General features: G+C 37.6%; 1 protein-coding gene across 2 annotated transcripts in view; it reads right to left on the bottom strand.

Annotated features, from left to right (window-relative positions):
• The window catches only part of LOC136871869 (tektin-B1), a 94,180-nt gene that overhangs the window by 53,761 nt on the left and 13,215 nt on the right, over positions 1 to 27,204 (bottom strand). The window contains exon 1 of one of the 2 annotated variants that reach the window (XM_067145517.2): positions 7,491 to 7,744. The exons of the other annotated variant lie outside the window; for it this stretch is intronic. The gene's annotated coding sequence lies outside the window, so the exon portion shown is untranslated. Of the gene's footprint in view, positions 1 to 7,490; positions 7,745 to 27,204 lie in introns of those variants that run through there. 2 annotated transcript variants of the gene reach the window in all.

Genomic DNA, 27,204 nt, shown 5'->3' with positions numbered 1-27,204 from the left:
TTTTATTCACAGAAGAGGTTATTTTATTTTTGTTGATATAATATTTCATATTTCTGGAAAGAAGATTAAATAATGGCTGCAGAATGCAGGTATAGGGACTGTGGCTGTGAGTGGGCATTAAAAAGTATGAGGGAATAGTCAGAAAATCTCAGAGAGTAGGTTTATAATGGAGGACAGGAATGAAGATAGGTAGGTCTCACTCAAACTATGTACAGGGTAGGGTAGGTAGACAAGAGGGAGGGGAAGGAAGAAGTTGTGGAAGACAGGTGGACTAATCTTTAAAGGGGAAGGAAAATGAGGGCTAAGGGGTCAAGTCAGGGAGAGAGATCAGAAGAAGTGTCAGTGAAGAATCAGTATGAGTTACTGCTGATGGAATAGCAAAGCAAAGATGGAGAACAGGGAAGTGTTACAGAGGTGAGAGATGAAAGAGGAAAGGGAAATGCAGAGTAGAGGATAGGAAGAGACAGGTGGAACAGGATCATGAGAGGGAGAGAAGGGAGGAGGAAGTAGATTCTGTACCAGCCTGAGTAAACTCAGGCGGTAGACCACTGACCTTCTGAGCTCAAGCTGGCAGGTTACCTCCCGGCACAGTCTGGTAGTATTTGAAGGTGCTCAAATACACCAAACTCATGTTGGTAGATTTACTGGCACATCAGAAAACTCCGGCAGGACAAAATTATGGCATCTTGGCATCTCCAAAAATCATAGCAGTAGTTAGTGGGATTGCAATTCACTTGCGGAAAACATGAGGGGAAGATCAGGAGAGGTATCAATGAGTTAGTTGGACATAAAACCAATAACATTGTCATCAATAGTAGATTTTGCAGCCATCAGGGAAGATAAGGGAGACCAGTAGGGGAGGGGATCTAATTCTAGCTGTAACGCTCATCTATAAAGATAAAAGACAGTTTGATGTTTTTGAGATGTACAAACCTGGAAAACGTGATAATGATGCTGAGATGGATTTTTTATTTTTTTGCTAATGGTTTAACGTCGCACTAACTCATTGAAGGTTTTCAGCCACAGAATGGAGAAGGGATAGAATTGGGAAGAAACCAGCTATGGCCTTAATTAAGGTACAGCCCCAGCATTTGCCTAGTGTGAAGATAAGAAGCCATGGAAACTCATCTTCAAGGCTGCCGACAGTGGGATTCAAACCCACCATCTCCCAAATGTAAGCTCATAGCTACACAACCCTAGCTGCATGGCCAACTCACTCATTATGGAATTATTTTATAAGGTAATTTAGATTCAAGATTATTAATAAATGTAAGTTTATTTAATGTTTTATTCTATTTGGTTTTGATCTTAGCTTTTTTAGTAAAAATTCCAATATTTCTTGTTCACCTGTGATTACCTAAGGCGCATGTGGAAGCCCCTGTCTCTGGGTCTATAGTTTTGGCAGGTGTATTATTGAAGTTAGGGGGATATGGACTATTACGTGTTTATTCAATAATGATTTCATTGGGATTAACTCAGAAAGAAATGTGATTGCAGTTGTGATCTCAATTTAGCAAATATTAACTGGATAGGTAATGCAAATGACAGAAAGTATGACCAACAAATTGTAAAGAATTTAATATGGGAAGGCTGGCTGATTCAGAAAGTGATGGAACAACTAGAGGAAAGAATATTCTAGACATCAAGCTGATGTGAGCTGTACAGAGAAACTGTTGTGATAGATGGAATAAGTGGTTATAAAACTGTTTTTGTCATAGTCTATATACATAAAATAAGAGTTTTGTCTGTACATTGCTCAGAATTTAAAAAGGATGATATTTCTGTATCAGTCATGACCACAGTAACAAGGAAATGCACTTTTTAATTTTCCATAATTTCTGTCTGTCTGTCTGTCTGTCTGTCTGTCTGTCTGTCTGTATGCACACGCATCACGAGAAAACGGCTGAAGAGAATTTGATGAAAATCGGTATGCTCGGCCAGAAAATAAGCTGGTTCAATCTAGACCATAAATAATTGTAAAATGGTAGTTTAGGGGAAGGCCTAAAATTTAATTATCAAATATTTATGTTATTAGTGGTCGTATTTTAATACAAATCGGTATGCAAAGTTGCTACAATTTAGGCCATAAATAATCGTATTCATGCTGAAAAAAATGGTAGTTTAGGGGAAGGCCTAAAATTTAAATTCTCAAATATTTATGTTATTAGTGGTCCTATCTTAATTAAATTCGGTATGCACAGTTGGGGAATAAGTGGCTATAATCTAGGCCATAAATGGTTTTATTACCGAGCTCGATAGCTACAGTCGCTTAAGTGCGGCCAGTATCCAGTAATCGGGAGATAGTGGGTTCGAGCCCCACAGTCGGCAGCCCTGAAGATGGTTTTCCGTGGTTTCCCATTTTTACACCAGGCAAATGCCGGGGCTGTACCTTAATTAAGGCCACGGCCGCTTCCTTCCACTTCCCAGGCCTTTCCTATCCCATCGTCGCAATAAGACCTATCTGTGTCGGTGTGACGTAAAGCAAAAAAAAAAAAGTTTTATTCTAGTTTCAGGGAAGGCCTAAAATTTAATTCTTAAATATTTGTTATTAGAGGTGTAATCGATAAATACAACTAAGGTTATATAGTATTAAATTTCCTATCATTCATGTCATACATTTTTACCATGCCGGCTGTGATCACAAAGATATTCATGAATTTGGATTTTTGTTACTAAGTCCTTATCAGCGCCGAGTCACAAGGAAATGGGTAAACAGAATTTAATGAAAATCGGTATGTAAAGTCGGAGAAAAAGGAACTACAGTCTACACTATAAAAACATTTACAAATCTCAGAGTCAAAAGAAAACCAAATGTAAAGGCCTACAATATAGGAAGCTCATTGATTAACAATAACATTACATTGACCATTGTTTGTTGTGATGTGCTTTGTGTTTTCTGTCGCCACTCATCTCCGGTAGATAGGATTACTGCTGCGTACCGAGTATTTTTTAAAATTTGCTTTACGTCATACTGACACAAATATGTCTTATGATGATGATGGGATAGGAAAGGACTAGGAGTGTGAAGGAAGTGGCCTTGGCCTTAATTAAGGTACAGCCCCAGCATTTGACTGGTGTGAAAGTGGGAAAAACGGAATACCATCTTTAGCGCTGCCAACAGTGGGGTTCAAATCCTCTATCTCCCGGATGCAAGCTCACAGCTGCGCACTCCTAATCACATGACCAACTCGCCCAATCATACAGAGTATAACAGCCTACCTGAATATTGATGGGAAGTAGCTGAGGAGTTACATAACTTTCTTCTTTAGCATGCCATTCCTCTGGTTCATAATTTTTCTGATACTACTGGTATGTAACACACTGGTTCATCATAGCATTCGAGATATTCAATCCCTACTCTGAGGCTCTGGTTGGAATGAGCAGTTTGCACATTTAATTGAATAATGGCAGAGGAGTCTGTGGCCTGGTCATTCCAGCTCTGGAACTTTAGACTATTATATTGGCACTGTAGTACTGTTCGTTAAAAGTGATAAAATGTGCGGATTTTCATGTGATCGAGTATTTTATGTGATAGCATTGCTTTTAATCGCTACATTCCTACTGACGTTTTTGTAATGACCTATGTTGATTTCAGTTGGAAAAACCACAAAGTCAATCTTTCCGAGAATCCCATAGCGAAGCGCGGGTACATCAGCTAATTTAAAATAAATCTGAAAGAAAGGAGGCATGAAGGAGCTTTTAGAAAGTAATTATGTTCAGTGTTTTTTTTTTTTTTTGCTTTACTTCGCACCAACACAGAGAGGTATTATGGTGATAATGGGATAGAAAAGGGCTAGCAGTGGGAAGGAAGCGACTGTCGTGTGAAAATGGGAAATCACGGAAAACCATTTTCAGGGCTACTGACAGTGGGGTTTGAACCCTATCTCCTGAATGCAAGCTCGCAGCTGCACTATGTTCAGTGGAAAAAGGTAAATAAATATGTAAACAGCCTTTGGAATGGGTTTTAAACAATTGTTGGAGAGTGTGAAAACAGGTATTACCTTAAAATGTGGTAAGAAATGGTGAAGACTCACTATATTATAAGAGAGAAAGGAGTATAAGAAGATGGTGCAGGTTAGAAATTGGGATGGTTATGACAGTAAGCAGAGGGTGAAGGAACTTACCTGGAAATTGAATTTAGCAAAAGAGTCAGTTAAGATGATGCAAAGCATAATTGGCAGTCATATGAAGTTTAGTGAAAAATGGAGGATATGTATAAATAGCAGATACAGTTCTAGAAAGGACATTCCAGAAATCATTAATGAAGAAAAGGAGGATTTACAGATGGAAGAACTGGTTAGTCAGTAGTATGTTAAGATAGTTGGACATAAGGATAATATCTATATATATAAAGTAAGAGTTATGTCTGTACATTGCTCAGAATTTGAAAAGAATGGTATTTCTGTATTGGTCATGTCCACAGTAACAACAAAATACACTTTTTACTTTTCTGTAATTTCTGTCAGTCTGTATGTATGTACACGCCGTGTCAACAGATAGAAGTTCCACTCCCAGCTGATCGCCTGAAACCCCACAGGCCTTTCGAGGTTACAAGAATTGACTTCGCTGGACCATTGCATACTACAGCAGGAAACACGCTCAATAAGTTGTACATAGTACTCTTTACATGTGCTACTACTTGCACTATTTATTTGGAGCTCTCTTCCAGTATGACTATGGATAACTTTCTGTCGGCATTCTAACACTTTATGGGCAGAAGAGGATTGCCTCACACTTCATGTACATACAATGCTCACACCTTCCACGCCACCAACAAGCACCTGTCTGAACTATGGACCTCCCTCACCAACAGCAAAACTTACACGTTTCTTGCCTAGCACAGTATCACTTGGAAATTCATTGCTCCACGGGCAGCATGGTGGGGAGGATGGTGGTAGAGAATGATTGGTACAGTTAAATGCTGCCTAAGAAAAGTATTGCAATAGTCAAAAATGTTGGAAGAAGGCCTGAAAACCACCTTGGTAGCAGTAGAGGTAGTCATCAACTCCAGACCACAACTACAGAGTGAAGACAAATGTTAACTGGATAGGTAATGCAAATGACAGAAAGTATGACCAACAAATTGTAAAGAATTTAATATGGGAAGGCTGGCTGATTCAGAAAGTGATGGAACAACTAGAGGAAAGAATATTCTAGACATCAAGCTGATGTGAGCTGTACAGAGAAACTGTTGTGATAGATGGAATAAGTGGTTATAAAACTGTTTTTGTCATAGTCTATATACATAAAATAAGAGTTTTGTCTGTACATTGCTCAGAATTTGAAAAGAATGGTATTTCTGTATTGGTCATGTCCACAGTAACAACAAAATACACTTTTTACTTTTCTGTAATTTCTGTCAGTCTGTATGTATGTATGTATGTATGTATGTATGAACATGCATCACTAGAAAACGGCTAAAGAGAATTTAATGAAAATCAGTATGCAAAGTCGGGAAATAAGTTGCTACAATCTAGGCCATAAATCATTTTATTCATGCTGATGGAAATGGTAGTTTAGGGAAGGCCTAAAATTTGATTTTCAAATATTTATGTTATTAGTGGTCCTATCTTGATAAAAACTGGTATAAAAAGTCGGGGAATAAGTCACTACAATCTAGGCTATAAATAATTTTATTCACATTGAGTGAAATGGTACTTTAGGGAAAGGCCTAAAACTTAATTCTTAAATATTTGCATTATTAGTGGTCCTATCTCATTGAAAATTGATATGCAAAGTCGGGGAATGAGCCACTACAATATAGGCTATAAACCATTTAATTAACGCTGAGTGAAATGGTAGTTTAGTGGGAGGCCTAAAATTTAATTCTCAAATATTTATATTATTAGCAGTCGTATTGATAAATACTACATAACCAAAGTTATATAAAATTAAATTTCCAACCATTTATGTCTTATACATTTTTACCGTACAGGCTATGATAACACATATATTCATGAATTTATATTTTTGTTGCTAAGTCCCTATCAACACCGAGCCACGAGAAAATAGGTTAACAGAATTTAATGAAAATCGGTATATAGAATCAAGAAAAAGAAACTACAGTCTAAGCTATAAACAATTTTATTCACCCTGAATGAAACTGTAGTTTAGGGGAAGGCACCTAAAATGTAATTTTTAAATACCTATGTTATTGGTCCTATCAAAAAGTAACACATAACAAAAGTTATAGCGAATTCAATTTCCGGTCATTTATGTTTTATTCAGTTTTAACGTGCCGACTATGATAAGTGGTATTTCAGAGTCGGAAGAAAACTAAATGTGAAGGTCTACAATATCGAAAGCGCATAACATTGATCAACAATAACATTACATTGACCATTGTTTGTTGTGATGTTCTTTGTCTCTTATGCTGCCTCTCAACTCCGATAGATGGGATTACTGCTGCATACCGAGTATAATAGCCTGACTGAATGTTGGCGGGAAATAGCCAGGGAGTTAGAAAACTTTATTCTTTAGCATGCCATTCCTCTGGTTCATACATTTTCTGATACACCTGGTACGTAACACACAGTGGTACATCATAGTATTCTATCTATTCGATCCCTACTCTGATGCGCTATTTAGAATGAGAAGTGGGCATACTTAGGGCAGAGGATCACTTAGTAGAGTAGTAGTACTTGTAGTAGTAGTAGTATGGCATGGTCTAGAATAACAATTAGGGCTATTCCAAATTATAGCAGCACAATTCACTAAATAACTCAAAATTGCAACCCTGAAAAGAGCCTTTTCTTAAGAAAAGCTTCTTCCAGTTCATTTTTATTAAATTCTACATTCATTTTATTCCAAATTAGCAGCGAAGAGGCGGTTTCTCCTCTGGCTTGGAGAAAAATTTGCCTTCAAGTCAGATAGATTTTTCCGCCGCCAGTGTAGTGAATTAATACTTTACGACTCCGGTACTCCTAGGAAACAGATTAGTAAAATGTGTGGTTTTCCATTTGATCGAGTATTTCATATGAAAGCATTGCTTTTTATCGTGCCACCTACTGACGTCATTGTAATGTATGTTCATTCCAGTTGGGAAAACCACTAAGACAGTTTTTCTGAAGATGTAAAAAGGCAGGTGGAGAGTGAGTGTCTACCATTATAATGAAAGCTCCCCAACCTGACTGTGACTGATGGTATGCAAGCGGGACTACCATTACAGTGAATATTCCCTAACTCAGTCTTCATATGAGAAAAGATGTCTGGTGACTTCCCCGTCGTGTTTCTATGGTAACGCTAAGAGCTATGCAATTTCATACAATCTTGCTCACAACGTGTACACTACCTAGCCTAGAATTCTGTATACAATGTAGAATTCTGTAGAGAAGCACGGGTACATCACCTAGTACTAGATCAGTATAGAAATTTACCTACGATGGCTGTAAATAAAGAATTGGCAATATTGATAAAATGCAATATTTAATGAACTAACAAGTACAATTGCATTACATTCCTTCAGTGTAGTCACCCACAAAGTCTATTACCTTTTGCCAAATGTCAGGGAGCCGTTGGGGACCGGTGGCAAGGTATTCTCTGTTGTTGACAGCGACGGAGCGCCCTACTGCGTGGAGTACAGATGTCACGTCAGGAAATCGGTGGCCTCGGAGGGGTTCCTTCAACTTTGGAAACAGGTCAAAGTCACAAGGACTTGTCTCGCAATAAATGTGGATGTCTGCGCTGCAATAGCCGGACACAGATGTCACTCCAGAAATCAGCAATAGTAGTCACTGTTGACGGTTTGTCCCTCAGGCACAACATGCGTAAGAATAACGGCCTTGTAGTCGCATGCCACAATTAGCATAAACTGCATCCAGCTGAGTTCCTGTTGAAATTTCCATGGACGTGGCGAACCTCGGTGATGCCATTCATTCGACTGATGCTTTAATTCAGGTTCGCAGACTCGTGCCCACGTCTCATCAATGGTGACAATATGCTGCACAAATGCACCTCCTTCATTGCAGTATCTGTCCAGGCAGATGTCAGCCAGTGTATACCGGTGCCATTTCTGTACGTCGGTGAGTTGATGTGGAACCCAATGGGACGCAATTTTCCTCATGTTAAGACATTTCAACAGTATGTGTCACACCGTTTCATGACTGAGACCAGGATAATTAATGGACAGTCCACCGATGGTCTACAGAAATGAGACCACTCATGATGTCAATCTGGTCTTAAGGAGTGGACGGTCGACCTGTATGGTGCAATATGCAGTCTCATTCCAACCTGCACTAAATGCCTTGACTCATCCTGCAACCATCCTATTCGGTAATGCATTCACGCCACAGGCTTTATGTAATCTTCAATAGCAATCTGATGCATTTTTGCCACAGGCAACCTCGATTTTAATCCATGAATGCTGATACCCTTTTGAAAATATGCTTTAGAGAGGTGAAATCAACACTCTTCACTTCAACACCACACAGCAACAACACTCCCAAGTGAATGCCCCTCAAATGCAAACTACACATCGACAACAGCGCTACCTGATTACTCCCCTAACCTATTTGCGCATGTCAGATCTCCTGTGAATGTCTGGACTATGTTCCTACTACTTTATTTACAGCCCTTGTATGATAATAAAGATATTTACAAAAAATACAAAAGAAAGCTTAAAAAAACCAGAATTATATGATTTCTGGGAATATACTAAATGCAATTGGTTGGGATATAGTACCATATCTGAAGTACTTATTTGATTTCTGTTTGCATGAAGGAGCTATACCTAATAAATCGAGAGTTGCTATAGTAGCCCCTGCATATAAAGGAAAGGATGATAAACATGAAGCCAATAATTACAGGCCAGTCAGTTTGACATGTGTTGCATGTAATAGACATGCTTGCAAAATTACTGTTTTGATAGAAAGCAGTTCAGGTTTAGGAAAAGTTATTCCAGTGAAGCTCTACTTGTAAGATTCCAGCAAGATATAGCAGATATTTTAGATTCAGGAGGTCAAATGGACTGTATTTCTATTGACCTATCCAAGACCTTTGATAGGATAGATCATGGGAGACTACCAACAAAAATAAGGGCTATTGGACAGACAAAAGAGTGATCAAATAGGTGGCTAAATTTTGAGAAAACAGAACTTGGAGAATTAAAGTATATGAAGCACTTTTTACCTGATCTTGTAGTGATTATGAGTGTGGAGGTAAGGGGAGGGAGTACTGCAAGGAATTATTACTGGAGCTTTATGTTTCTTTATAGATATATAGATATATAATTGATATGAGAAAGGTAACTAGAATCACAGATACAGCATTTTGTGGATTATATTATACTGTATAGAGTAATAAACAAGCTACAGAACTGTGAATGACTGCAAAAAGTCCTTAACAGCATTGTGAGATAGGAAATAGGTATGATTATGATAGTAAATGAGGTAAAAAATCATCTTATTAGTTTCACAAAGAGGAAAAGACTTCTCACTTTTAGTTACTGTGTTGAAGGGGTGAAAGTATCTGATGGATATCACTGTCAGAACCTAAGTGTTAATATAAGGAAAGATAGGATAATCACATTAACAAAATTGTAAATAAATGTTACAGTCCTCTTCATTAGGTTATGAGGGTAGTAAGGATGTAAAGGAGAATGTGTATAAGTCAATGCTAAGATCCCAATTAGAGTACGTTTGTAGTGTGATTACCTGATTTGAGGGCTGGAAAAGATCCAAAGGAATTCAGTATGTTTCTTTTCTGGGTGATTTCTGATAAAAGAGTAGTGTTACAAAAATAACACAAACTTTAGGATGGGAAGACTTGGGAGTACAGAGACAAGCTTTTAGACTAAGTGTTATATTTCAAGCTGTCAGTGGAGAGATAGTGTGGAATGGTATTAGTACACAAATAAGCTTGAATGGAGTTTCTTATAGTAGGAAGCATCATAATATGAATTCACAATATGAAGATAAAGTTGGAATTCAAGAGGATAAATTGGAAAAAATTTCATCTATATGAAGAGAAAAATTAAGGATTAGTGATGTTTGATAGATTTCAAACACCTTTGAAATCATTTAAGTACAGATTAGGTAAACGATTGCTAGAGAATCCTCCATCTGGGTGACAGCCCTAAATGCAGATCAATGGTGACTGAGAATTGAGGTTGAGGTCAGGTACTATGGTAGTATTATGATGATGTACTGTATAGAGTAACAATGGAAAACAGGTATTTCCCAGAAACCATACAGCACCATGTCATGACTGAGAAAATTGTGATGCAGGGAGGATGAAATTTCCATGCTTGCACATATGCACAGTCACACATACTCCACTTGAGGTAAATTCTGTTTTGATGGTAAGAGAGATGAAAATATAGGTTAGTTATAGTCCCATGAGAATTAACAATCAGAATTCGACAATAACTAACATATTTTATATATTTTTCCACTTATTCACTTAATACATATTTTAATCTTTGCTAATAGTTAATAATGTCCTCCTTTCTGTTTTACAAGTTACTTCACATGCTAAGGCATAGATTCCACACGCTTTGAACACATACTTCTATGTTCATCATCATGAGACCACACTGTAACTAGAGACTCTATTATGCATATTTTTGAGGAACGGTCAAGTTTTGTGAGTCTCCTTTTGCAAATAGCCCACATTTTATTTATTATATTAATGTCAGGGGAGTTTCCTGGCCACCCTAAGACATGGATATTATTCTCACTGAAGAATTTCTTCGCTTTCTCTAAAGTATGGTGTAGAGCCAAATATTGCTGAAAAATACCATCACCATTTCTAAACCTCTTCTGCAGCTTACCATTAACTGTCCTTTCCAGTATTTGGATGTACTGGTTGGATTTTATCATTCCATCAACTGGTACTAAGGGTCCCAGTCCTTCATGCATGAAACATCCTAAAAACTTCCTCATGGGGTGTTTTATTGTCTGTTGAAAATGTGCGGAATTGTTGGCTAATTCTTCACTCTGTGCACATATTGAACCCTCAGCCCTTGCACTTCGAAGTGACTCTCTTCAGGGAGAAGAGCTTTCTTCCAGTGTTCCATTGTTCAATCCTAATGACTACGTGCCCTCAAGAGATGTTTCCTGTATATTTCACCTGTTAGAAGGTGTTAGTTTACAGGTTTGCAGGCTTTCCTTTCAGCTGCTAGAAGTCTGCAACAAACATTAGAAATGTGCAAATTCACTCCCCTTTCCTCCACCTCATGAGCCAAGTTCACAGCAGTGAGCTTGGGGTCTGATTTGCTTCTTCTGAGAAAATGTTCATCAGTTGCATTCATTGTCTTCTTTTTCCAGCCACAGATTCCCTTTTTCTTGAGTGAAAATGAGCCAGTCTGTTCATGCCACTGAATAATGTTATTTATAGTGCCTACAACAACACCAAATTTAGTATGGTAGCTAATGGAAGTATTCTGAGATAATGCTACAAAGACACTGTACTTCCTAAGAGTTATATCCACACATCAAAATAAATACACTTTTAACCTAAAACAATTATCACAGAGATTACTAATAAATAACAGTGCAAAGAACACATAGAAGTGTGGGATCTGAGAATAAGTAATGCGTAGCGTAGGACATGAAATGGCACCAGATCAAATATATGTCCAACTACTGTATGTATGGTGTGAAACCAAGCAGGTCTATATTCTCCTCATTGCCCTTTGAGATTAAATGGTGTGGTTTCCATGCATTGTTCATGGAGATTGTCACAAAAATGTAAATATCTGAGAATTTCTTCAAACCGATTTGTAACAGATTGCTGTGTTTACCCAACATGACGTACATCTGGCCATCATATTGCAACCGGAAGGAACAATATTGCAAAGAATAGCCGAAATTCAGTTTTATCCAACAAAAATTACATATTACCTTTTTCAACAGAGTACAAGGTACTGAACTGTGCTTGGAATGATATAATCAAGTACTTCATTGTGAAAGAACAATTCAAACAACTGGGCTGGAGAATGTTAATTGTTTAGAAAGTTTGGTCGAATAAACTCTGTATTTGGCTTTTCCCCACACAAGCAGTTTTGGTTTCCTTTCTTGCTTATTGCTTGCTTATTATTTCTTGCTTGCTTATTTTTTTTTTTTTTTTTTTTTTTTTTTGTTTCTTACATTTGGTTTGCCCATCATTGGAAGAATATGAAGACATATATGGTACTGGACTAGCTGTTTCCTCACCATCAATCAATCACTCATCAATGATCTGCATTTAGGGCTGTCGCCCAGGTGGCAGATTCCCTACCAGTTGTTTATCTAGCTTTTCCTAACGTTTTCAAAGAACTTGGAAATTTATTGAACATTTCCTGTGATAATTTATTCCAATCTCTTAATCCTCATCCTTCCTTTTCACTCAATACAGTATCCTGCACATGGATTATGCATTTTCAGTTAGCTTTTTACACCCTAGTTCAGCACCAACCTGACTGCCAGACAAACTGTTTATATCCCCATATGACTCAACACTATCGCTATCCTTGTCGCTATGAAAAACCTTTTCAGGTGGTTCTATGTTAGGATGTCTTCTGATTCCTTCAGCATAGTAATGATCTGCTTGACAATCGATCTGAGAAGATTAAATGAACTCTAGATCAGTACTGAGGTAATCCTGTTCATGCCCACTGTCAATATGTGTCAACAAGGAACTTTTGTGCTCTGCTAAACCAAAAAACAACTAGTGTCAACATATGTCAACAAGGAACTTTTGTGCTCTGCTAGAGAAAAAATAACTATTAATAAACCACAAATGAATTAAACATCAGCTAAATGCACATTTCATTATTACATTTAACACAACAGTCCAATATTACTAACAACTGTAAATGAAATGGCGTATGGCTTTTAGTGTCAGGAGTGTCCGAGGACATGTTTGGCTCGCCAGGTGCAGGTCCTCTGATCTGACTCCCGTAGGCGGCCTGCGCGTCGTGATGAGGATGAAATGATGATGAAGACGACACATACACCCAGCCCCCGTGCCAGGAAAATTAACCAATGACAGTCAAAATTCCTGACCCTGCCGGGAATCGAACCCAGGACTCCTGTGACCAAAGGCCAGCACACTAACCATTTAGCCATGGAGCCAAACATTAATAACTGTAACAATATAATAACAATTTTTTTTTTTTTGCTTTACGTCGCACCGACACAGATATGTCTTATGGCGACGATGGGATAGGAAAGGCCTAGGAATGGGAAGGAAGTGGCTGTGGCCTTAATTAAGGTACAGCCCCAGCATTTGCCTGGTGTGAAAATGGGAAACCACGGAAAACCATCTTCAGGGCTGCCGACAGTGGGGTAATAACAAAAACGCTCACAGAGATGAAAGTGTCATCCTCTTGATTGTATACAGAGTTATATTTTTCACCCAGTCACTCGATAAGGCATGAAAATGAGTGTCTTGTGTTTTTGTATTATGCAGTAAGTGTCGAACAATGACCTGTCAACAATGCACCTCAAAAATCTTCTTCCTGTTTACCGACATAAAAAATATTCAGATATTCATGTCAACAAATTATGACAGTGAGCAGATATGGATTAAGCTAATCTTTTATGATTTATTTGTTTTATTTCTATTTATCATCCATTTTTCATTTTCTTTAAATAGATTGACTGTACAGATTAAATTGGAACTTCATGTCTCCCTTGCAAAATGGCAAAGAACACGCCGTGTCAACAGATAGAAGTTCCACTCCCAGCTGATCGCCTGAAACCCCACAGGCCTTTCGAGGTTACAAGAATTGACTTCGCTGGACCATTGCATACTACAGCAGGAAACACGCTCAATAAGTTGTACATAGTACTCTTTACATGTGCTACTACTCGCACTATTTATTTGGAGCTCTCTTCCAGTATGACTATGGATAACTTTCTGTCGGCATTCTAACACTTTATGGGCAGAAGAGGATTGCCTCACACTTCATGTACATACAATGCTCACACCTTCCACGCCACCAACAAGCACCTGTCTGAACTATGGACCTCCCTCACCAACAGCAAAACTTACACGTTTCTTGCCTAGCACAGTATCACTTGGAAATTCATTGCTCCACGGGCAGCATGGTGGGGAGTATGGTGGTAGAGAATGATTGGTACAGTTAAATGCTGCCTAAGAAAAGTATTGCAATAGTCAAAAATGTTGGAAGAAGGCCTGAAAACCACCTTGGTAGCAGTAGAGGTAGTCATCAACTCCAGACCACAACTACAGAGTGAAGACGACGATTCAGGAATATCGATGCCAGTGCACTTCCTCAATGGGAAGAAGTTGATGACGATTCCAGACACACCAGAACCTATCCAACCAGCCGGTTTTATGAAGGAGTTCCACACACGGCAGAAACAAGTGGCTGACTTCTGGAGGTGATGAGAGAAAGAATACCGCCTGATGCTGCAAAGTTTTCATGAAGTCAAGTGACAGCAGAGTTCTATAGAACCAAGGATTGGAGATGTAGCCTTGCTACAGAAGGACATTCGTCCACGTCACATGTGGCAAAAAGCATGCATCAAGCAGCTGCTAAAAGAAAGGGATAGGAAAATACACATTTGGCCACACATCACATTTTATTCACACAGTGTTCAACTGTTTCCATAGTATCAGCATTCAGTCTTACTACCTTTTCATTTTCCAGGCCCTTGGAGAGTACCCACCTTTCTCCCAATAGTTACTAACATTTCAGGAGGAATCTCATGTTTGTTTCTTTGTAGTATTCCATTGGCTGTAGGCCTGTACAGATCCTTCAGGAGAGAGGCAATTGGTACAGGGGTAAAGGAATTATTCATAGTAATATTATGGTTGGATCCATGGATACTTCTGAACAATGTTTTGATAAAATGATCCACAAGGGAAATGTGTGTACGTTCGTAAATATGGACTCGCATCACATTCATTCATTCATTCATTCATTCATTCATTCATTCATTCATCCATGATCATTATAGACCATTATGCCTTTCTGCAAGTCTCTGTGAATTCACTAACTGTCACCACAATCCTCTATTTTCAACTAGTGCTGTGGCCTCATTTAGTTCTATACCTCTTGTTTTTAAATCGATGAGTCTAACCATCTTGGTCGTAGTCTCCCTCTACTTCTCCTACCCTCCATAACAGAGTTCATTATTCTCCTAGGCAACCTATCCTCTTTCATTTGCCTCACATTAAACATCAACCAATTCCGGTTACAGTGTGCAGAATGAAGGCTCAGAATTGACAAAATCAGCATGAAATGCTATTACCTCTTTACATGAATCTCACTGATTCCTGTTAGCTGACTGTTATCGTAGATCATGAATTAGGACACGACAACACAATTTACACCATGAATCTCAAGGATATTATAAAGATACAGTGCACTAACATAATGCGGTTTCTGTGCTTTAAAAATTTGAATTATTGGGCAATGTTAACAAGGAGATAAACATAGTCAATTGAAGTAAATGAATTTAAAAATTGAACAGAAGAATTCTACTTACCCTTGTTTCTGGATCTTAAAATCACTGAAAATAAATTTACTACAACTATAAGCAACAGCAGCTCCAATGATGAGAAACTGTTTACAGTTGCTATGGAAACAGAATGTCAATACCTAGTAACTTGTGTAGGGTATCCAGGCAACATACAATACAAGATGAATGGGGCATGAAAAAAAAAACAATACCCTGTATAGAACAATTATCATTCTTTACATATTGTTATATTAAGGGATTGGGAAACAACTTTGGGAGGTTTCCAAACATCATCAACTTAAATGTAGGTACATAAAAGCAAATCTGCCTTTTAACCAGCTAACAAGCTGATGAAAATGGAAATGAAAATCCACAGACTGTTTCCAGTCATTTGACCGGCTAAGAAATGGAATGAATGAATCCCCCATCTAGTGGCAAGGATAGGAATTGTGCCAGCTGCTGAAGCCTGTCGCACTCCTCTGGGGCAATGATTAATGACTGACAGATGAAATGAAATGATATTGGAGAGTGTCACTGGAACGAAAGTTTTGTTATGAAGGAAGCCATACTTTTCAGTGTCGACTCAGTTTAAATGCAAACTTAAAAACCTTCCATTCTGCCAAACACACAATTTCAGTTTAAATATTACACTATAACATACCTGTAAAAAGAAAGACACATTATTAAACAAGGATTATCATTTATCACTAAAAATAACATCTTACAAGAATTTGAAAAAAAAAAAATTCCCTGTATAAGAGGCAGATCATTAAATGCTCATTAAGGACCCTAACGTGGTTTTTAAAGAATAAAATACGAGAAATAATAATAATAAAGATAGCAACAACAATGATAATACTAAGGGAACACTAAGGGTAAAGCACTTGTAGGGGAAATGCAGCATGTCATTGATCTGACCAGGGAGCAGGGTGTGACATAATGGAGGAACAGCGGAAGCCATTTGGATTTGAGTCAATGAAAGAGCAACGATTTTTCGAACGCCTTGCATTGTACGCTGGAATGGTGACAACGCGAGGCTTCATTAAAATAAGTTCCAAATTCAAATTCATAGATGTCTGAACAGAAATAAACATACCGTAAATATTTTTATTTCCAATACTGAAAGTGACTTGATAGAATCTGATGATGTTCTTTTAAGAACAAAACATGTCATTCTTTGTTTAGTATATATTCTTTTTATTCCTTGTTTAATAAAGGTTTTTTTTTTTACAGGTATGTTATAATGAAATATTTATATTGAAATTGTGTGTTCAGCAGACTGGAAACTTTTAAGTTTACATTGGAATGAAAGATGACAGAGAAAACCAGTGTACCCAGTACCCAGAGAAAAAACTGTCCAGCCTCTGCTTTATCCAGCACAAATCTCACATAGAGTGACCGAGATTTGAACCTTGGAGCCCAGCGGTGAGAGGCTAGTGCACTGCCGCCTGAGCCATGGAGGCTCTTAACAAGCTGTTAAAAATAATAAATTTTATTATATACTAGCTGATGTACCCGTGCTTCGCTACGGGATTCTCAGAAAGACTGACTTGGTGGTTTTCCTAACTTAATCCAAAATAGGTCATTACAAAAACGTCAGTAGGAATGTAGCGATTGAAAGCAATGTATTCATATAAAATACTCGATCAAATGAAACACCGCAAACTTTCTCACTTTCAACGAACAGTACTACGGTGCCGATCTAAGAGTCCGAAGTTCCAGAGCTGGAATAACCAGGTCGCAGACTGCCGTGAACACTCCTCTGTCATTATTCCGTTAAACATGCACACTACTCATTCCAATCAGTGCCTCCGAGTAGGGATTGAATAGCTCGAATACTATGATGAACCAATGTGTTACGAACCAGATATATCAGAAAATGTATGAACCAGAGGAATGGCATGCTACTTCCCGCCAATATACAGGCAGGCTGTTTCAGTCGATACGACCAGGCGAGTTGGCCGTGTGGTTAGGGGCGCGCAGCTGTGAGATTGATATATATAGATTTATCTATACGACCACTAATGACATAAATAACTTATTTGAGAATTACATTTCAGGCCTTCCCCTAAACTACCATTTCACTCAGCGTGAATAAAATAATTTATAGCCTAGATTGTAGTGGATCATCACCCGACATTACATGACGATTTTCATTAAATTCTCTTCAGCCGTTTCCTCTTGATGCGTGTACATACATACATATAGACGGACAGACAGAAATTACGGGAAAGTAAAAAAATGCATTTCTTTGTTACTGTAGACATGACAGATACAGAAATACCATTCATTTCAAATTCTGAGCAATGTACAGGCAAAACACGTATTTTATATATAGATTACATTTCAGGCCTTCCCCTAAACTACCATTTCACTCAGTGTGAATTACATTATTGATAGCCTAGATTATAGTGACCTATTCCCAGACTTTGCATACTAATTTTCGAGAAGATACGACCACTAATACAATAAATGTTTGACAATTAAATTTTAGGCCTTCCCCTAAACTACCATTTTTCTCAGCGTGTATAGCCTATATTGTAGAGACTTATTTCCAATGTTTGTCTACTGTTTTTCATTAAGGCACGACCACTAATAACAAAAATATTTGAGAATTAAATTTCAGGCCTTCCCCTGAACTATCATTTCACTCAGCGTGATCAAAATAATTTATAGCCTAGATTGTAGCGGTTAATCACCCCGACTTTACATTCCGATTTTCATTAAATTCTCTTCAGCCGTTTTCTCGTGATGCGTGTACAGACAGACATACATACAGACAGACAGAAATTACGGAAAAGTAAAAAATGCATTTTCTTGCTACTGTGAACATGACCGATACAGAAATACCATTATTTTCAAATTATAAGCAATGTACAGACAAAACTCTTATTTATATACAGGGTGAAGCGAAATTCGCGCACTCAGGCGTCGCAACGTGACTGCTCACATGCCAGCAATAAAAAAATGTCTCTCACAAAAGTTCGTCCTTCGAGTATATCCGGCAGAAAAAGGGCGTTGAAGAGTGGCAATCTGGCAACACTGTAACCACATGTAGGGTAACTAACTCTGTCAGCACGTATTCTTTGTGCTGTACAGTTGGTGCAGTGGTTACAGTTTTGGGTTAGCATTCAGGAGGTCGAGGGGTCGATCCTGGGTTGAAGCGTATTTTTTTTATTTCCTAAATGTAGTCCAGGTGGTATGGTATCTGGCAACTAAATCGTCAACAGCCATTGCAGCGGGTCCTCTAGAAACCCTTTGCACTTACATACTACGATCCTACAAATGGACGAACAATCGTTTCCCTTGGTCAGCTTTGAAAGACGTCCTTTCCACGTCGTGGGCGTGAATTTATTCGCACAAATTCATATACTAAATGCGAAACCTGTTTTCTTTCTACCGTCCTCCAACGATCTCATAGATTAGTAGCAACTGTTATTCTTGCCTCGTTCAAGTCCATTGTATTTCGTAAGGGCTTACGTTACCAGTAGGCCTAGCAAGGTATTTGTTGTGTTCAGCGTTACAAAATGTTGTAAATGTAGGATACATGAGACCTAAGGTACGGTGTCTTACTGTATTACAGTATGTAATGTCCGATGGAAATTAGTAAACAAAAAATTGCGCCTTAACCCAGGATCGAACCCTCTACCTCCTGTATGCCAACCCAAAACCCTATCCAATGCACCAACTGCTCAGCACGGATATATGATGCTGACAGAGGTACTTACCGTACATGTGGTTACAGTGTTGCCAGATTGCCACTATTCAACGTCCTTTCTATGCCTGATATACTCGCAGGACGAACTTTTGTGAAAGACATTTTTTATTGCTGGCATGTAGGGACTCGCACTGCGACGCCCGAGTGCGCGAATTTCGCTTCACTCTGTATATAGATTACATTTCAGGCCTTCCCCTAAACTACCATTTCACTCAGTGTGAATAACATTATTGATAGCCTAGATTATAGCGACCTATTCCCCGACTTTGCATACTAATTTTCGTGAAGATAAGACCACTAATACAATAAATATTTGAAAATTAAATTTTAGGCCTTCCCCTAAACTACCATTATTCTCAGCGTGTATAGCCTATACTGTGGCGACTTATTTCCCATCTTTGTCTACCGATTTTCATTAAGACACGACCACTAATAACATAAATATTTGAGAATTAAATTTCAGGCCTTCCCTAAACTACTATTTCGCTCAGCGCGATTAAAATAATTTATAGCCTAGATAGTAGCGGTTCAACACCCGACTGTACATTCCGATTTTCATTAAATTCTCTTCAGCCGTTTTCTCGTGATGCGTGTACAGACAGACAGACAGACAGACAGAAATTACGGAAAAGTAAAAAATGCATTTTCTTGTTACTGTGAACATGAACGATACAGAAACGCCATTCTTTTCAAATTCTGAGCAATGTACAAACTCTTATTTTATATATAGATTACATTTCAGGCCTTCCCCTAAACTACCATTTCACTCAATGTGAATAACATTATTGATAGCCTAGATTATAGCGACCTATTCCCCGACTTCGCACACCAATTTTCGTGAAGATACGACCACTAATACAATAAATATTTGACAATTAACTTTTAGGCCTACCCCTAAACTACCATGTTTCTCAGTGTGTACAGCCTATATTGTAGCGACTTATTTCACATGTTTGTCTACCGATTTTCATTAAGACACGACCACTAATAACATAAATATTTGAGAATTAAATTTCAGGCTTCCCCTAAACTACCATTTCACTCAGCGTGATTAAAATAATTTATAGCCTAGATTGTAGCGGTTCATCACCCGACTTTACATTCCGATTTTCATTAAATTCTCTTCAACCGTTTTCTCGTGATGCGTGTACATACATACAGACAGACAGACAGACAGACAGACAGAAATTACGGAAATGTAAAAAATGCATTTTCTTGTTATTGTGAACATGACCGATACAAAATTAGCATTCTTTTCAAATTCTGAGCAATGTACAGACAAAACTCTTATTTTATATATATAGACTATTTGGGAATGGTCTCGTAAGACTCTCTCAAAAGGAATTTTTTTAGGCCTATACTTAGGATAGGGTTACCATACATCCCAGATTTATTGTCCCTGTATCCCAAGAAAGATGTTTTTGATACAAAGAAGTTGACCATGAGAAGAAAAATATATACGAACTGACAGCAAATATTATGAAAAGAAATAAGCATTGAAGAAAATCTCTGTCTTTCTGATTAGCAGCCATGGAACTATTCCAAATGCATTTCTAAATTTCTGCAAGTTATTTTTGATTTCTAAGCGATTAAGCCAAGAAGTGGCCATTCTTGCACTGAAAAGTTCAATACAAATTCTGTGGAATCATTTATATTGTTTATGAAGAATAACTAGGTGTGGATATAGAAAATTTCAATTTATCAAACAGTTTATCAAGTAAATTAAGTTATAATGTCTTTTTATTGCAGATGGTATACTTTTCCTTATGGAAAACTGCAGTGCAGAAAGAAATTTAAATAAATACACATCCTAGATTTCATCAAAATTGAAAATATATGCTTGTTTCTGCTTCAACAATGGGATATTACAGTAAATTACATTACTGCGCTTTTATGTACGTGTCTGTTGCATTAATTACTGAATATTGAAATTACCGAGCTGGATAGCTGCAGTTGCTTAAGTGCGGCCAGTATCCGGTATTTGGGAGATAGTGGGTTCGAGCCCCTCCACTTGTTGGCAGTCCTGAAGATAGTTTCCTATTTTCACACCAGGCAAATGCTGGGGCTGTATCTTAATTAAGACCATGGCTGCTTCCTTCCCACTCCTAGCCCTTTCCTGTCCCATTGTCGCCATAAGACCTATCTGTGTCGGTGTGACGTAAAGCAACTGATAAAAAAAAATATATTGAAATTTCCTCGGCTGTAAATGATAACTTACAGTTCAAGAGTGGGTACTAATTTCATGAGAACAACGTACTGCAGATGTACCAGCTTGTTTGATTGTAGCTGAATTTGTTCTCCGTCTCTCTGGAGATAATGCTTTGGTTGAGCATGTGTTTTCATTCATTAATTCATTTTGGACCAGGAATGGAAAAAGGCTGGACAATGAATATTACTAAATTATTATTATTATTAAATGTTAATGTTGAAGAAACAAGTTAACGTATTTAAATTATTTCTAGGATGGGGCACCCATCTGTTTCATTTACAGGAGTCAACATTGTTCGCCCTTATTTATTTATCTTTTTTATGTCCTGAATTGAGACCATTTTAATATACCAACCTTAAATAAAAGGAGTATATCTAAGAGAGTCATCAACAGTTATTTACATACAGTACATAAAATTTTAGGTTCCCATCAAGCAAAAATAAGCATGGTAATGAAAGAATAAAGGAAATGCCCTCATAGAACTGAAGTCTACATTGTGCATGCAACTTAAGGTATAAGTGTACATCGTTCGTCAGTGGAGAGACTAAGAATGGTAAGACCACTGTAAATGTAGATGCAGACAGTTACAAGGTAGTATAAGGTGAATAACTTTAACAGTAAAACATTTACTGAATGAACAAAGTGGGAATAGGGATAGGACCAATGCAGACCCTTTAATAGCCATATCATGGATACTGGCCACTGCAAGGCCTACCATGCACAATTATAATGGTATTCATTTTATGGTACTTTATCTCATGCTACTATCAGTGTATTCATACAACACCATACCTCTGTTCCTAAAATATGCACTGACTTATTACAGTTGACCACTATATGTTTCTTTGACTGCATAAAGTGAACTGTAAATGCAAACATTTTCATTTTTATTTTACTTTGCATGCTACAACAAAACATGGATATACATCGCATCATGATTTCTCCTTTCCCACTCCAGCCTCTGTAAGTCCTTGTAAAAGGCAATTAAACTGAACATGAGTGTTTGTGATCAACAGACTGCATATCTACCAGGTGCCATTAATGTAGCATAACTTGCACAATTAAAATGAATGGGTGTTTCCAGCATTTGCAGAATGTTATAAACAACATATGTGCATTACAATTCATGTCATTCTGTAAAAGTCTTGTTAAGATCCTCATTAGTAAGAAGAAGTACAACCTGGTAAGTATACATGAAATTAGCCTCCCTATTTGTGTACATAGTGGTATTCCAAAGTAATTTCACAGTACTAAGGACTACCTACGAGTATTAGAGATGACTTCATCACCATTGTCCTTGAGAGTTTAAGTCATATTTTATCACCATCTCAGTGCTCACTCACAAGCAACATGTTGCTGACTTATATAGACATGATTTCTTCTATATTTAACTACTAGAGTAATCATTATTATAGCAATATTATAAGAAAGTATATTGCATCCTTAGGGGTATCTCTGTAGATAGGCAATAGTATAATAAAGATATAAAAGAGAGATGATGGAACTGTATTATTCATGGTATCTCCTTTGCTCCCAGGGGGCAGATCAGCTACTCTGATTAAAAATATCAATTAAGACCGATGGTGAAAATCTTTCTTTCTTTCTTTCTTTTCTTTTAGATCAAACCAAGGTTTGTGTTTGGCTCAACTAAATTTTTGGAGCAGAATTCACTCGAGGGGACAATAGCATGTGAAGCGCACCACATCCTTTCTGTAGCTACCCTGACTAACATCATATGAAGACACAGCATTAATAAATGCTGTAATTTCCCACATAATGTCTGTCTTCATTTGACGATTGTAGTGAGAGTTTCTTCTCAAGGGAAAAGAGTATTGCCGGGCTGAGTGGCTCACACAGTTGAGGCGCTGGCCTTGTGACCCCAACTTGGCAGGTTCGATCCTGGCTCAGTCCGGTGGTATTTGAAGGTATTCAAATACATCAGCCTCGAGTTGGTAGATTTACTGGTATGCAAAAGAACTCCTGCAGGACTAAATTCTGGCACCTTAGTGTCTCTGAAAACTGTAAAAGTATTTAGTGGGACATAGAAACAATAACATTATTATTATTATTATTATTATTATTATTATTATTATTATTATTATTATTATTATTATTATTATTATTATTATTATTATTATTCTGGGGTATCTGTGGAACGCAGAGGTGATGAAAGAAGGTGTGGGCTTGAATGGGTCTAACTACAATATCAAAATTAATTTAAAACTTAAACTGAAGGTTATATTTTCAGAACTTCAAACTTAACAATTTTTTATAACAATGAAACATCAGGTACAGTGATAATCTTAAAACAAGTCTAGGAAAAGACAAGATAAGTGGTCTTACCAGATCCTGGGTTCCAAGCCCCTCGCTTTACATTTCCTGAGCTCCTAGCTCAAATTTACAAAAGAGCACAAATTATTCAAGGGCAGAAATTCCCTAATTCACAATCACTTGCTCTCTAAAATATAAATATCTAGCCTTCCAGAGGTACTCTTTAATATTACAAAACTTGAAAAAGAGCTAACAGGCTCTCAGTTTTCCAAGCCTACTCAAGGCAACATCAACTTATAATTACTGGCCACTCAAGGCACAACTTACAATTTGAAAATAATTTATACAGGGGTATATAATACCCAACCTACTGGGCCTTCATGGAAAAAGAACAGGTTAGATAACTGGCCCAAACACAAAGTGAATGGAGGCACACTGCGCTCCAATATAATGAACACTTAAAAACCTAGAGGGCTCTAGGCCGATGAAACAGGGGCTATTCCCAAACTACTGAGGTGACTCATATAGAAATTACATTAACACATTACAGTAGGAAAAACAGTTAGAGAAAAACGTAGTCACCCCAAACCAAGATGAAGGGGAGCTTGAGAGGGTACTTCACTCTCTATCCCTGGTTTATAGTTAAAGATTTTATGAAATTTTTACATTAGCCAGAAGAAAGTTACATTTTAGAAGAGTTGTTACATACTAAAGAGTCGAACCTTTCCCTCAGGTTAAACTGCGGAATTAGCAAGAAGGAATAAAGTTATGTGGCCATTACCTTGTAGATGTTCTAGCTGCCGACGGAAGAGGCCGCCCGCCTCCTGCTTAACACACACACACACTCAGAAAGACGTTGATCAATTAACCAAGAAAAGTAAAAAGCCACATTTTATAAACCCTCAGGGAAGGTTTGAGATCATTCAAGACTAAACCAACCACACCCTCTCAATTTAATTGGTCAATTTCAAAGTTACACTCAGAATAGAACAAGAAGCCTGTGATAGTTGAAAATTAATTACAGAAATTTGGGTTGGCTAGATTCAAAACTGATGGAAAGAAAAGGTAAATATTGCCAACCCAAAAATAAATGAACATCAATTAGTTACAAAAACCTAGAAATACAAAACTACTTTAAATTATAGGTTCTTTCACTTTGCACCAGAGGGCATGATCATAAATTTTTTGTAGTGTCATCTATAGGAGAATGTCCAAACTTCTTGATGAATGGCAAACAAAACAAGGAGAAATTCACTCAGTTTAGAAAACTGTACAATAACAAAATTACATAATAATCTTCTGATTAAAGTTCCAATTTCCAGTTATAGTAGTTTCCACATTAGTTCGATAGAGGAGTTCATCAAGGTGCTAATTTTGAATGCGCGGCGTTGAGGTGTACCTCCTGGTACAATTATTATAAAAAGAGCATTACATTTTTTTTTCCAGATATTTTTACATTTCATGTAAATAGGCTGGAGTCAATGAGGAAACCTGCTGGTTTCCTTCTTCACTCCCTTAAGAGGCTCACAAATTGTGGGACTTTTAATCATGGAAAAATCTTTCATTGCTTCCACTTGCTTTTTACAATCTCTTCTCTTTCCTCTTTCCAGTCCTATCTACCTTGGCAACATCCTGACATCTTCTAACCCCAGGGTACTAAATTTGTGAGGCCTAGGGAGTCCTATTGTGTTCGTGCCTTTTATGACACTTCCATCCGTAAGCTGGTAGTGTCATCTTTCAAAGGGTTGGAAATAATAATAATAATAATAATAATAATAATAATAATAATAATAATGATAAAGTTCTATCTAAAACCTTCCTAAACTGACTAGAGAAATAAACAGATCATTTTATTGGGAAATGTCAAGCGGGTTTTAGGAAAGGACGTTTGTGTGCTGAACAGATATGGAATCTGAGGATGATTCTGAAGATCCGCAGAAGCACCAATACAACAGTCATCCTCATGGACCTAAAGAAAGTGTATGACTCTGTGGACAGACAGACCTTGTTTGACATACTAGAAGAACTTTGAGTGGACAGGAAGACCAGAGAACTGATATGTCAGACCCTCACAAACATAACATCCAAGGTAAAAAATTTGGAGGGGAAATTCCTGACCCTTTTGAAGTACACACAGGTGTCTGTCAAGGAAATGGACTCTCTCTCTTCTGTTTAACCTGGTTTTGGATAAAGTCATCAGAGAGTGGGAAAAGGATATCTCAGGCTTAACCATCGAGACTGGTGGGAACAAAATCGAAGTGAAATGCTTGGCTTTCGCAGATGACCAAACGATCATCACTACGGAGGAAACTAAGTATACTATTGAGATATTACGCAGAATAGCATCACAGACAGGCTTTCAGATATCTTTCGAGAAAACCAAGTATATGCAGAATTTTCAGCAAAAGTGCAAGAAAGATATTTTAAAATGGCACATGGGACAATTTCACAGGTATCCTTTTTTAAATACCTTGGAGACATAATTCTTCCTCAGGGATTAGAAAGTTTGGCCAATACAGAAAGGGCCTCAAAACACAGGGCATTTAGACTGACATGGGATCACTACAGTAAATTAGTAATGTCACGTAATGCTAAACTGGAAACATTACAAACCAGTTATTCTATCGGAAGCTCTATATGCATCAGAAACATTAACTTTAGGAGGTCATTCTAAAATTGCAGATTTTGAAAAACAAGAATGTAAAATTCTTGGAAAATTTTTTGGCCCTGTACAAGAAAATGGAATTTGGATCAAAAGATGAACTGCAGGCAGACCTCTATAGTTATACAGACAGTTTCATCAAAACTGTACGGAAGAGACGTTTGAAATTTTTTGGACACATTTTTAGGACAGATAATAATAGACTCACAAAAGGTTATTCAATATAATAAATTCCCAAAACAGGAGAATAAATTGGCTGGAGGAAAAAGAGGGGACCTGAATGAACTGAACATCAGGGAAGACATCATGAAAAATTGCAAAGTTTTCAGGACTTCAGTAAATAAACATACATTTGTGGTCAAAACTAACAGTCAGGACTGGTACAAAGTGGTCAGAAGAACGGAAGAGGCAACACAGTGAGTTCACGAAGAGATTCTGGAAGAATAGGAAGGCAAAAGTCATCAAGCCAATGAACATGTTCCAACGTGCTCTATGAATGTGCATAACAAACAAGAAGAAGAACAATAACAATGATGATGATGATGATCTCAACTACCATGTGCTGGCATTTTATTGGACACCATTTAGGCTGCCTGCATGTCAAATTCAATGTTCCATTTTACTCTACCAGATGGCAGAGAAATGGATCTCTGTTGGGTGACCTATGGCTAAGTTTTAATTAGTTTCATCAGGTAAACACCAAATGCATAACCACAGATCTTTTACATCCTGACATGATGAGACAAGGAGTGTCAAACGGACATTTCCGTGTCTTTCAAAAAACTATCTTTGCTGGTTTGATTTCTTTCTTTGAGGATCTTGTTGGTTTTTACTCTTAAAACAACATTCCTGTTTTAATCCCTTGAAACAATCACCAAAACTGTTTTCCTTTCTTTCTTTCTTTCTTTCTTTCTTTCTTTACTGAAGTATAATT

Source organism: Anabrus simplex, chromosome 4, assembly GCF_040414725.1.
Source record: "Anabrus simplex isolate iqAnaSimp1 chromosome 4, ASM4041472v1, whole genome shotgun sequence".
Taxonomy (NCBI): Eukaryota; Metazoa; Arthropoda; class Insecta; order Orthoptera; family Tettigoniidae; genus Anabrus; species Anabrus simplex.
The sequence above is the reverse complement of the archived record's forward strand: the minus strand, read 5'-3'. Positions and strand labels throughout refer to the sequence as shown.